A 12,817-nucleotide genomic window follows, 5' to 3' on the forward strand; every position below is an offset into this window, starting at 1 on the left:
CTGATTTTATCACTTGCTGCATTACACGTCAAAATGAGCTTTTCCCTGCCAGCAGAGAGGTCAAAATAAGCAGTAATGCAAAATCAGTCCGATAAGCAGATTTTCACTTGCAACTTGCTTCAACATGTTTAACAGTGCATGAAATGTTGTCTAAAACAAAAATAATGACGCTTTTTAGTTGCTGAAGCTGATTTTATCACTTGTTGCATTAGACGTCAAATTAAGCTTTTCCCAGCCAGCAGAAGGTCAAAATAAGCAGTAATGCAAGCTCAGTCAGATAAACTGGTTTTAACTTGCAAGTTGCTTTAACATGTTTAACAGTGCATGAAATGTTGTCTAAAACAAAAACAATGATGCTATTTAGTGGCTGAAGCTAATTTTATCACTTGCTGCATTAGACGTCAAATTAAGCTTTCCCAGCCAGCAGAGGGGTCAAAATAAGCAGTAATGCAAAGTCAGTCAGATAAACAGATTTTCACTTGCAACTTGCTTCAACATGTTTAACAGTGCATGAAATGTTGTCTAAAACAAAAAGAATGATGCTTTTTAGTGGCTGAAGCTGATTTTATCACTTGCTGCATTAGACGTCAAAATGAGCTTTTCCCAGCCAGCAGAGAGGTCAAAATAAGCAGTAATGCAAAATCAGTCCGATAAGCAGATTTTCACTTGCAACTTGCTTCAACATGTTTAACAGTGCATGAAATGTTGTCTAAAACAAAAATAATGACGCTTTTTAGTTGCTGAAGCTGATTTTATCACTTGCTGCATTAGACGTCAAATTAAGCTTTTACCAGCCAGCAGAAGGTCAAAATAAGCAGTAATGCAAACTCAGTCAGATAAACTGGTTTTAACTTGCAAGTTGCTTTAACATGTTTAACAGTGCATGAAATGTTGTCTAAAACAAAAAGAATGATGCTTTTTAGTGGCTGAAGCTGATTTTATCACTTGTTGCATTAGACGTCAAATTAAGCTTTTCCCAGCCAGCAGAAGGTCAAAATAAGCAGTAATGCAAGCTCAGTCAGATAAACTGGTTTTAACTTGCAAGTTGCTTTAACATGTTTAACAGTGCATGAAATGTTGTCTAAAACAAAAACAATGATGCTATTTAGTGGCTGAAGCTAATTTTATCACTTGCTGCATTAGACGTCAAATTAAGCTTTCCCAGCCAGCAGAGGGGTCAAAATAAGCAGTAATGCAAAGTCAGTCAGATAAACAGATTTTCACTTGCAACTTGCTTCAACATGTTTAACAGTGCATGAAATGTTGTCTAAAACAAAAAGAATGATGCTTTTTAGTGGCTGAAGCTGATTTTATCACTTGCTGCATTAGACGTCAAAATGAGCTTTTCCCAGCCAGCAGAGAGGTCAAAATAAGCAGTAATGCAAAATCAGTCCGATAAGCAGATTTTCACTTGCAACTTGCTTCAACATGTTTAACAGTGCATGAAATGTTGTCTAAAACAAAAATAATGACGCTTTTTAGTTGCTGAAGCTGATTTTATCACTTGCTGCATTAGACGTTAAATTAAGCTTTTCCCAGCCAGCAAAGAGGTCAAAATAAGCAGTTATGCAGACTCAGTCAGATAAACTGGTTTTACCTTGCAAGTTGCTTTAACACGTTTAACAGTGCATGAAATGTTGTCTAAAACAAAAAGAATGATGCTTTTTAGTGGTTGAAGCTGTTTTTATTCCTTGCTGTATTACGCCTCGAAACGAGCTTTTCTCAGCCAGCAGAGATGTCAAATTAAGCAGTATTACAATCTCAGTCCGATATACACTCGTTATAACTTGCAACTTGCTTTAACATGTTTAACACTGCATGAAATGTTGTCTAAAACAAAAAGAATGATGCTTTTGAGCTTTTTCCAGCCAGCAGAGAGGTCAAAATAAGCAGTATTACAATCTCAGTCAGATACACTGGTTATAACTTGCAACTTACTTTAACATGTTTAACACTGCATGAAATGTTGTCTAAAATACAAAGAATGATGCTTTTTAGTGGTTGAAGCTCTTTTTATCACTTGCTGCATTAGACCTCAAAACGAGCTTTTCCCAGCCAGCAGAGAGGTCACAATAAGCGGTATTACAATCTCAGTCATTTACACTGGTTATAACTTACAAGTTGCTTTAACATGTTTAACACTGCATGAAATGTTGTCTAAAACAAAAAGAATGATGCTTTTTAGTGGTTGAAGCTGTTTTATCACTTGCTGTATTAGGCCTCAAAACGAGCTTTTCCCAGCCAGAAGAGAGGTCAAAATAAGTATTACAATCTCAGTCAGATACACTGGTTATAACTTGCAACTTGTTTTAACATGTTTAACACTGCATGAAATGTTGTCTAAAACAAAAAGAGTTATGCTTTTTAGTGGTTGAAGCTGTTTTTATCACTTGCTGTATTAGGCCTCAAAACGAGCTTTTCCCAGCCAGCAGAGAGGTCAAATTAAGTAGTATTACAATATCAGTCAGATACACTGGTTATAACTTGCAACTTGCTTCAACATGTTTAACAGTGCATGAAATGTCTTCTAAAATAAACAGAATGATGCTTTTTAGCTTTTTCCAGCCAGCAGAAAGGTCAAAATAAGCAGTATTACAATCACAGTCTGATACACTGGTTATAATTTGCAACTAGCTTTAACGTGTTTAACACTGCATGAAATGTTGTCTAAAACAAAAAGAATGATGCTTTTTAGTGGTTGAAGCTGTTTTTATCACTTGCTGTATTAGACCTTTTAGATAAACATGTGTAGTGGAAACTTACAGCAGAAACAGAGGAGCACCTGATGCACGTACAGAATGGGCCTTATTAGGATTTGACCTTGCAAGCAGTACAAACTAGATAGAACAGTGAACACACTTTGCTTCAGTGTCTCATTCTGTAGAAACTGTCGTCAGAATGGGCATTATTAGGGTTTGACCTTGTAAGCAGTAAAAACCAGATAAAAGGGTGAACACACTTGACTTCAGTGTCTCACTCTGCAGAAACTGTTGTTGCTGTATGACTGTGACCTTCTTTGCAAAGAATAAAACTTTAAAAAGACATTCCGAGTAAGACTTTGTTTCTTGACCACAGAGAGCGCCTCTTTAAAGAAAATTGCCACTACAATTTGGTGTCAGAATAGTGGGATGTCATTGAGGAACTTTTCCGGACCCTGCGGACGGTGACTGATCATCCTGGGACTTCGTGTCACAGCCCTGCCCCGCTCGATTGAGGGTTGAGGGGCCGACCGCTGGGCTCGGAGGGGAACCCCACTGACATCTGGGAAAAATAACTCAAGTAGCATCTGAACTCTCTGGTAAGAAACAAATTCTTTGTTTACTACTAAAAAAAATTGAACAGTTTTGGGCATTTGATTAGGCAATTAAAAGGGTTTTTCACTGTAATTTGGGCCATCGCCATGCTGGTAGATCTGTCTCTGTGGGATAGCAGCGTGATTAATGCAAGTGAGATCTGACATCAGGCGGGGATCGATACCTTTTTACAAGTGAGATCTGGCATTTAGCTAAGATCAAGACCTTACACAAGTGAGATCTGGCGCCTGACTAAGATCAAGACCTTTTTAACACGTTTGGCTAGCTAACTGCGATTTACTCCCAGGAGGGGGTTGAAATCAGGGGGCTGTGCGATTTACTTCCAAAAAGAGGTTGAAATCTAGGGCTGTGCGATTTACTTCCAGAAGGAGGTTGAAATCAGGGGCCAAGCGATTTACTTCTAAAAGGGAGTTGAAATTGGGGGCCACAAAATTAGAGCTGGAAAGCTTAACTTTTCGATTTTAGGTGAAAAATCGAAATCTGTTGAAGACGTCCGACAGATTAATAGGTACCGAAAAAGTCCAGGGGAAAGATTGTTGCCAGCATGGGGAAGTCTCAAAGCAAAATAAAAAGATATGATACACCGGTCTTTTGAAATATGGGAAATTTATACGGAAAAAGAAAAAAAAAGAAAAAGGCATGCAAGAGATAGGAAAACAATAAAGTATCACAAGTTTCTAAGGGAAAAGGAATGTTGAGTGTTACTAGGTTAAACATAATGAAAAAGCAGATGAGAAGGCAAAAGGAAAAGCAGGTTGACTTTGCGAAAGGCATGTGTGTGTCGTGTGGAGACACGGGAGGAGATAAGAGGCAAAGAGGAAAATGCTGCAGAGGCAGCTGGCATGTAGGGAAAAGAATGAAGGAGATAAAGTGAAGGAAAAGCAAATGAAAAATGTGAACGTGTGAATGAAAGAGTAATTAGCACTACTAATCCTGTCTATACATCTGTTTCCATACATGTACCGCCGTACCATCACTATCCCGTGGCTAAGCTGCGAGCCCAGAGAACTGACCCAAACCTCAACTGCTACTGTCCCAGAAAACCTCCGACCGCACCAACGAAATTCCCACCTCAAGCGAGTGGAGGACATCGGTTTGAACTGGAGAAATGGACATTTAATGAACATTCTACTGTGTGGTCAACATGCTGAAGACAAGCTGACAGTGAAGCAAGAGCAAGACAAGAAGAAAGCAGAAAACGAGCTGCACATGGCTCTGGTACAAGTGGCCAACCAGAGATCCAACCAAGACCTGAAAACCAAAAATACCACAAGTTCAAAGGTGACAAAGGTGTCAAGGGGGAGAAAGATACCAGAAGATGGAGAAACTGGAATGTGACGTATGGCGATGAAACCTGCAGACCCTGTGGTGCACGTGACGAGAAACGGAACCAAATGTCTGCGCTTGCCACCGAGATGGACTTTTGGTCAAGGATTGACCCGAAAGGCGCAAACAAACAACGAGGAGCTGATGTGCGGAGAGGGAAGAGCAGAACGGAGGGGGTCTGGGCAAACAGCCAACAGCTACAGAAAAGGGAAGTGAACATTTTTTTACTAACATGTTTAAATGCAGACACATTTTTATACACATATATTCACATTCACTGACATACTGGCTATCTGCAATGAAGGAAAAGCTTGCATTTCCCACTGTAATTTTGATCACAGTAATGTTAATCATTTTTCTGATGAAATGGCATGGTTTTAATAGTGAAGCATTTTTTTTAATATGCCAAAATATTCTATGTTGATTGAGAATACATTGGTTGAGTTTTTAGCTGATAGTGGAGCTAGCATATCTTGCATACAATCATGTGACCTGCAGTGTGAAATACCTTTAACAAACAAATTTCAAGAGTCTCTGTCTGCATCTGGTCATACAGTGGTTGAGCGATTTACAGCTCCGCTGACCTGTGAGACAGAGGGGGGTAAAATTTTAACACATGAATTTGTTTGTTCACCAAAATGCTCCGTTCCTATCCTCGGAAGGGAAATTTTGTGTGAATTATACTTGGTTTTAACAGCAGAGTCCTCAGGTGTGAGAGTGGAAGAAGGGGAGGAGTTTTGTTGTTTGCTATTTAAATCATAAACACAACAGTGGGCTTATGAATGGCTCATTGAAAACAATAAATGGGCTAATTCAATTTGCAAATTGGCTAAAGAACGTGTAAAATCTTTTGACAGTGATATAATGTCTCCTGGTGAACTGCATTATATGTCACATGTCGTAACTGATAGAGATGCAGAGTTTGAAAAAGCTTGGTTTGAGGCAAATGTGAATGAAACTTTGATTTTAGAGAAAATGTACTGGAAGGATAGTCTGTGTGAAGTTTCAGTGACTCTGTCAGAAAAGCCATGTTCATTCTATCTCACGTCAGCACAGGCTGTGCCTCACATATCAGTTTCCGAGGGTAAACATCAGTCTTGGGCTGATTTACGCCCGTTTGTAAAGCAGTGTGTTGAAGCCGAAGACTGAGCGCGCTCTCGCAGGCCTTTAGGGTGGACAGTGAAACTGAAACAGCTGTTTCAAAAACTGTGACTGCTATTGACAAACTTTGCGTAAAGAATTCTTGTATGGTTGACTTTAACGCTGCAGACATACATCCAGCTTTAGCAGAAATACCAAGTGAATTGTGGGCTAAAAGCAAATATGATGTTGGTTTAATTAAAGGTTGTGATCCAGTGGCAGTCACTGCAAAATCTGATTACAGACCAGTATTTGAAGCTTTACTGGAACAGGGTGTTATTGTACCATGCAACAATTCTGAGGTTCGCACCCCTATTTTTCCTGTAAAAAAGATAAGGGATAATGGGATGGCTACAGAATGGCGTTTCGTACAGGATTTGCAAGCAGTAAATGCAGCTGTCAAACAAAGGGCTCCATTAGTTCCAAATCCGTACACGATTTTGTCACAAATTCCTGAAAAATCACAATTCTATTCAGTGGTTGATCTGGCTAATGCATTTTTCAGTGTGCCAGTGGACAAAGACAGCCAGTTTTGGTTTGCATTTAATTTGTGCCAGTGGACAAAGACAGCCAGTTTTGGTTTGCATTTAATTTCAATGGCAAAGGCAACACCTTTACACGTCTGTGTCAGGTGTCTGTTTTACTTTATACAATGAAGCGTTGTTAAGAAGTTTGGAACCTTTGACCCTGACAGCTGGAACTGCTTTGTTACAGTATGTTGATGACCTGTTGATATGTGCTGAGAATGAAGAGATGTGTGTGAAAGACACTGTGACTCTCCTTAGGCATTTGGCTAAAGAGGGCCACAAGGTCAGTTTGACAAAATTGCAGTGTGTTAAACAAAAGGTAACATTTTTGGGGCACGTCATTACACCACACAGCAAATCTCTGTCTGAAAAAAGGGTGAGTGGTATAAAAAATGTACCAAAACCACTAACGAAAAAAAAAATGTTTTTTGGGTATGTGCTCATATTGTCGCACATTTATTCCAAATTATGCAATTTTGGAACAACCCCTGAGAGTCCTAACACTAGGGAAGGGGATGAAATCCACTGACAAACTAGGGTGGACGACAGAGGCAGAGCAGGCATTTGTAAACATGAAATTACAAATGGCTGAGGCCCCTGCATTGGGTTTACCTGTACCAACAAAACCATTTGTTCAGATGGTAGATCAGAGGAGTGGGTTCATGACGTCATTGCTCCTACAGGACCATGGAGGTAGACTGTTAAACAATGTACTGGTGTGAATGCAGCTACTCTTCTTCCTACCCTGCTAAAAAATCCAGCTTAAACCAGCTTAGGCTGGTTGGCTGGTTTTAGCTGGTCAACCAGGCTGGTTTTAGAGGGGTTTTGGCCACTTTCAGGCTGGTTTCCAGCCATTTCCAGCCTGGTCTTAGCTGGTCAGGCTGGAAAATGGCTAGCTAAATCCAGCTAAAACCAGCTTGACCAGCCTGGTTTAAGCTGGACATAGCTGGTTTTGGCTGGGCTCCCAGCCTGCTAGGCTGGTCAAGCTGTTTAAGCTGGTCATCTCCCAGCCTAACTAGCTAAGACCAGGCTGGAAATGGCTGGAAACCAGCCTGGAAGTGGCCAAAACCCCTCTAAAACCAGCCTGGTTGACCAGCTAAAACCAGCCAACCAGCCTAGGCTGGTTTAAGCTGGATTTTTCAGCAGGGTACTGAGGAAGATGGGGAAGAGCATTGTTGTTTAACAGCACTTGAACAGATTGTGTACACCACCACCTGACCTTTCTGACGAACCACTTGAAAATTGTGACAATGTCCTCTTTGTGGATGGGTCAGCATTTAAAGATCCACAAACAGGCTAGAATAAAGTTGGTTACGCTGTAACAACTGAATTTGATGTGGTGACCTCTGGGAAATTGCCAGGGCACTATTCTGCACAGGCCACAGAGCTTGTGGCGTTGAAAGAGGCATGTAAATTGATGGCAGAAAAAGAGGCTACCATTTACACTGACTCAAGATATGCATTTGGGGTAGCTCATGATTTTGGGGCTCTGTGGAAACACAGAAAATTTCTAAAGTCTGATGGTCGACCAATACTTCATGCTCCTTTAGTGGCAGCGCTGCTGTATGCGATTTTACTACCTGACAAACTGGCCATTTGTAAATGCGCAGCGCACTCTAATAATAAAGATTCTGTTTCTGTAGGTAACTCTAGGGCAGATGAAGCAGCAAAAGTCACGGCGTCCCAAGACAAGGACAACTCTGAATGTTCTTTTCTATCTGTTGGTGATAACAATGACGTGTGTTCTTCTTTGCAGGACATGCAGACCTTTGCGACGAGGCTGGAGAAGAACAAGTGGAGACAGTCTGGCTGTGTGATAAAAGATAATGTGTGGAAGTGTGCTGAGGGCAAGGCGTGTTTACCAAAACATTTTTTCCAACATTATGCAAAATGACTTCACGGTAAAGATCATGTGTCAAAAACAGCAATGGTTGCGCAAATGAGGGAACTGTGGTTCACAAAGGGGTTCACTGCATTTGCGGACAATTTCTGTAGACGATGTGTAATTTGCAACACACAATGTGGCCAGAGCGATAAAAGTTCCACAATTATCTCATCCACCTCCAACAGGGTCATTTGAATATTTGATAATGGATTTCATTGAATTATCCCCATGCAATGGGAAAAGGTACTGTTTGGTGATGGTTGACGTGGTCAAAATGGGTTAAAGTTTTTCCAACCTCAAAACAAGATTCGGCTGTGGTAGCAAAAGCGTTACTGACTGAAATTGTGCCGAGATGGGGAATACCACGAAAAATAAGTTCAAATAATGGTACTCATTTTGTTAATGAAGCAATCAAACAAGTGGGCCAATATTTGGAAATTGATTTGAGAACATACATGTATTGTAGTTACCATCTGGCTTCAGGTGGAGCTGTGGAAAGAGAAAATGGCACCCTGAAAAACAAATTGGCAAAATGTTGTGAAGACACAGGGCTTACATGGGTTCAAGCTTTACCCATTGTCCTGATGTACATGAGAATGAGAAAAAGATCAAAAATTAATTTGAGCCCATTTGAAATTCTCTTTGGTAAACCACCGCGTGTAGGTGTGAATGGGGGAAAACAGCAGCTGCCCTCAACAGATGTGTGTGAGAATGACATGTTGAATTAATGTAAAGAATTGTCTTATGTGTTGTCCGATGTTTGTGTGCAGGTAAAGGCCGCATTGGGAAAGGCTGCTGAGAGACTACTGGTGATTTCGTGGTGATCAGGGACCTGAGGAGAAAGAGCTGGAGAGCGAAACGCTGGTTGGGTCCATTTCAAGTGCTACTGACCACTGAGACAGCGGTGAAGGTCGCAGAGCGGGCGACGTGGGTGCATGCTGGGCACTGCAGGAAAGTTCCATCACCTGAGAAGGATTCCACGAGGGAGTAGGAGAGAAAGAGGGGCTCTGAAGCTGTCTGAAGAAAACAGAAGGCTGCTATCTGAGTGAAGCAAGGTCACAGCTGGGGAGAAACAACAAGGTCAAGAGGTGTGTGTGAGACAGTAACTTCTGAATACAACACCAAGCAGCAAACAGATGGAGGAGAAAGCGACCAAAAGAGAGGTGAATAAGCTGTGATTGACCATCGCATTAAAGATCTGAAGATGGACGAAAAGATTCGCTGGCATCCATTCCGAGTGCCAGGTATGTGTGGGCTGGAAAAAAAACACGTTGTTGCTGACATTACTATCATTGACATTATGTTACGTCATCTTCCTTGCTATGGAACTGGCAATGGAGTGTGTGGATTGAGACAAATCACACTGATGTTGCTATTATTATCACTGAGTGTTCTGTTCATTTCATTAACCTGATTCCAGGAAACCATTTCTGACATTGTAGCCGACATGAGAATGGCCGTAAGAGCCTAAGAACACTAACAACTGATGGCTAGATTGGCTGTCATTTAAGTGGGGAAACTGGATCTACTGGGCCTTTACTGTGGTGTTACCTGCATTGGGGGTGGGTCTAGTGATATTATGTTGTCTGCCATGTATATTCAGATTTGTATCATGGTCAGTGGGCAGACAGATTACATCTACAACATCCCATCAGATGGTAAAGATGGCGGTTAACAAAGAGGGTATGAATGTTGACATGGGTTATGATTTTGATTATGACTTTGACGATAACAGTAGCTACATGGATATGGATAAAGAAAAACCGTAAACAAACTGAGAACAAAATTTTAAGTGACGGCTGTTACTTAATAGGGAAAATATTAACGGACCTGGCTTTTGAAATTTGAGATAACTATCTGCTTGCTTATATGTATTTTGGGACTATCTAAACAAAAACAGCAAAACGCATGAGTTGGTATGTTCTGTAACAAGTCTTAAAAGAGTGATCATTTGCTTGAAAATCGAGAGAAGAGTGTAAATGTGATGTTTAAGAGTACAGAAACAACAATGTGTTCCTATGTTTGTGAGTGCTACTGATGAATTGATGATGTAGAGTGTTAGTAATTTTTTTTAACTGATTGAAGAAATGTTTTCAGAATTTTGTTGTGTGAACAAATCAATAATGTGAAAATAACAGGCAATTTCTGTGATTTGAACCTCTGAGGGGTGACTGAGGGTCTGATTTCGGTCAGGAGCGCAATAACAGTGATTATTCGTTTAGCCTGGCTCCCAGGGAAGAGGGATGTTTTGAAAGGTAACTCTTAATGGGGAAACTATATTAAGAAGAGTGTTTAAACATCTCTAGTGTATTTGATGTGTGCAGAAACCTGTTAAAAGATTAACCAGTGTTAAATGATTAACCAATGTGATTTTTGTAACCAGTGTGATTTTAGAAATCAATTGAAAAATGAATTTAATAATGAGTTATCAATGAATGATAAAAAGAGAGGAATTGTAATGGAAATTCATTTTTAGATAAACATGTGTAGTGGAAACTTACAGCAGAAACAGTGGAGCACCTGATGCACGTACATAATGGGCCTTATTAGGATTTGACCTTGCAAGCAGTACAAACTAGATAGAACAGTGAACACACTTTGCTTCAGTGTCTCACTCTGCAGAAAATGTTGTTGCTGTATGACTGTGACCTTCTTTGCAAAGAATAAAACTTTAAAAAGACATTCCGAGTAAGACTTTGTTTCTTGACCACAAAGAGCGCCTCTTTAAAGAAAATTGCCACTACAGCCTCAAAACGAGCTTTTCCCAGCCAGCAGAGAGGTCAAATTAAGCAGTATTACAATATCAGTCAGATACACTGGTTATAACTTGCAACTTGCTTTAACATGTTTAACACTGCATCAAATGTTGTCTAAAACAAACAGAATGATGCTTTTTAGCTTTTCCCAGCCAGCAAAGGGGTCCAAATAAGCAGTATTACAATCACAGTCTGATACACTGGTTATAATTTGCAACTTGCTTTAACATGTTTAACACTGCATGAAATGTTGTCTAAAAAAAAAAGAATGGTGTTTTTTAGCTTTTCCCAGCCAGCAGAGAGGTCAAAATAAGCAGTATTACAATCACAGTCTGATACACTGGTTATAATTTGCAACTTGCTTTAACATGTTTAACACTGCATGAAATGTTGTCTAAAACAAAAAGAATGATATTTTTTCAGCTTTTCCCAGCCAGCAGAGAAGTCAAAATAAGCAGCAATACAATCTCAGTCCAATACACTGGTTATAACTTGCAACTTGCTTTAACATGTTTAACACTGCATGAAATGTTGTTTAAAACAAAAAGAATGATGCTTTTTAGTGGTTGAAGCTGTTTTATCACTTGCTGTATTAGGCCTCAAAACGAGCTTTTCCCAGCCAGCAGAAAGGTCAAAATAAGCAGTATTACAATCTCAGTCAGATACACTGGTTATAACTTGCAACTTGCTTTAACATGTTTAACACTGCACGAAATGTTGTCTAAAACAAAAAGAATGATTCTTTTTAGTGGTTGAAGCTGTTTTTATCACTTTCTGTATTAGGCCTCAAAAGGATCTTTTCCCACCCAGCAGAAAGGTCAAAATAAGCAGTATTACAATCTCAGTCAGCTACACTGGTTACAACTTGCAACTTGCTTTAACATGTTTAACACTGCATGAAATGTTGTCTAAAACAAAAAGAATGGTGCTTTTTAGCTTTTCCCTGCCAGCAGAGAGGTCAAAATAAGCAGTGTTACAATCACAGTCTGATACACTGGTTATAACTTGCAACTTGCTTTAACATGTTTAGCAGTGCATGAAATGTTGTCTAAAACAAAAAGAATGATGCTTTTTAGTGGTTGAAGCTGTTTTTATCACTTGCTGTATTAGGCCTCAAAACGAGCATTTCCCAGCCAGTAGAGAGGTCAAAATATTGACTGAGATTGTTTTAGCAGTAGCATTTAGCTAGCAATTCAAGAACACTTTCCTGGATGTCAAATGCCTTTAGGAAGGTTTGATACTTTAGAGTAATGCATTTGGAAACAAAACAATTAAACACACCAGTTCCTAAATGTCAATAATTAATATTTCTCTTATATGTTGTTCAGATGTCATAGCTGCACTACAGAGACTGAGAAGAAGAACTGGTCTTAGAATGGGTGGAAAAATCAAGACGCAAGTTTATTTCTATTGATGAGTCCAAGTTTGCACATAAAAAAAGGTAAATGGAGCATGGACAAATGAGTTTAATTAAAACAGAAAGAGATTTTTTTTTTTTTTACTTAAGTCAATATATAGTTGAAGTCAGAATTATTAGCCCCCCTGAATTATTAGCCCCCCTGTTCATTTTTCCCCATTTTCTGTTAAACAGAGAGCAGATTTTTTCAACACACTTCTTAACATAATAGTTTTAACAACTAATTTCTAATAACTGATTTATTTTATCTTTGCCATGATGACAGAAAATAATATTTTACTAGATATTTTTCAAGATACTTCTATAAAGCTTAAAGTGACATTTAAAGGCTTGGTAACACTTTATAATAACTACACACTATAAATCATTAATTAAGCTTTAGCAAATAGTGAATTCATTATGTGTTAAGCATTAACTCTACATTAATAAGCGTTAGTAAGCAGTTTATAACT

At 39.4% G+C, this 12,817-nt stretch overlaps 1 long non-coding RNA gene across 2 annotated transcripts; it reads left to right on the forward strand.

Moving 5' to 3' along the window:
- The first annotated feature begins 2,936 nt into the window (after positions 1–2,936).
- Positions 2,937–10,874, forward strand: LOC147831021 (uncharacterized). 2 transcript variants are annotated; one of them, XR_015524824.1, is made up of 2 exons: positions 2,937–3,298; positions 4,307–10,874. It is a non-coding gene; the product is annotated as an uncharacterized LOC147831021 (long non-coding RNA). The 2 variants fall into 2 exon arrangements; XR_015524825.1 differs by having other exon boundaries at positions 4,354–10,874.
- The last annotated feature ends 1,943 nt before the right edge of the window (positions 10,875–12,817 follow it).

Source organism: Danio rerio, chromosome 24, assembly GCF_052040795.2.
Source record: "Danio rerio strain M-AB ecotype USA chromosome 24, GRCz13ab, whole genome shotgun sequence".
Classification (NCBI taxonomy): Eukaryota; Metazoa; Chordata; class Actinopteri; order Cypriniformes; family Danionidae; genus Danio; species Danio rerio.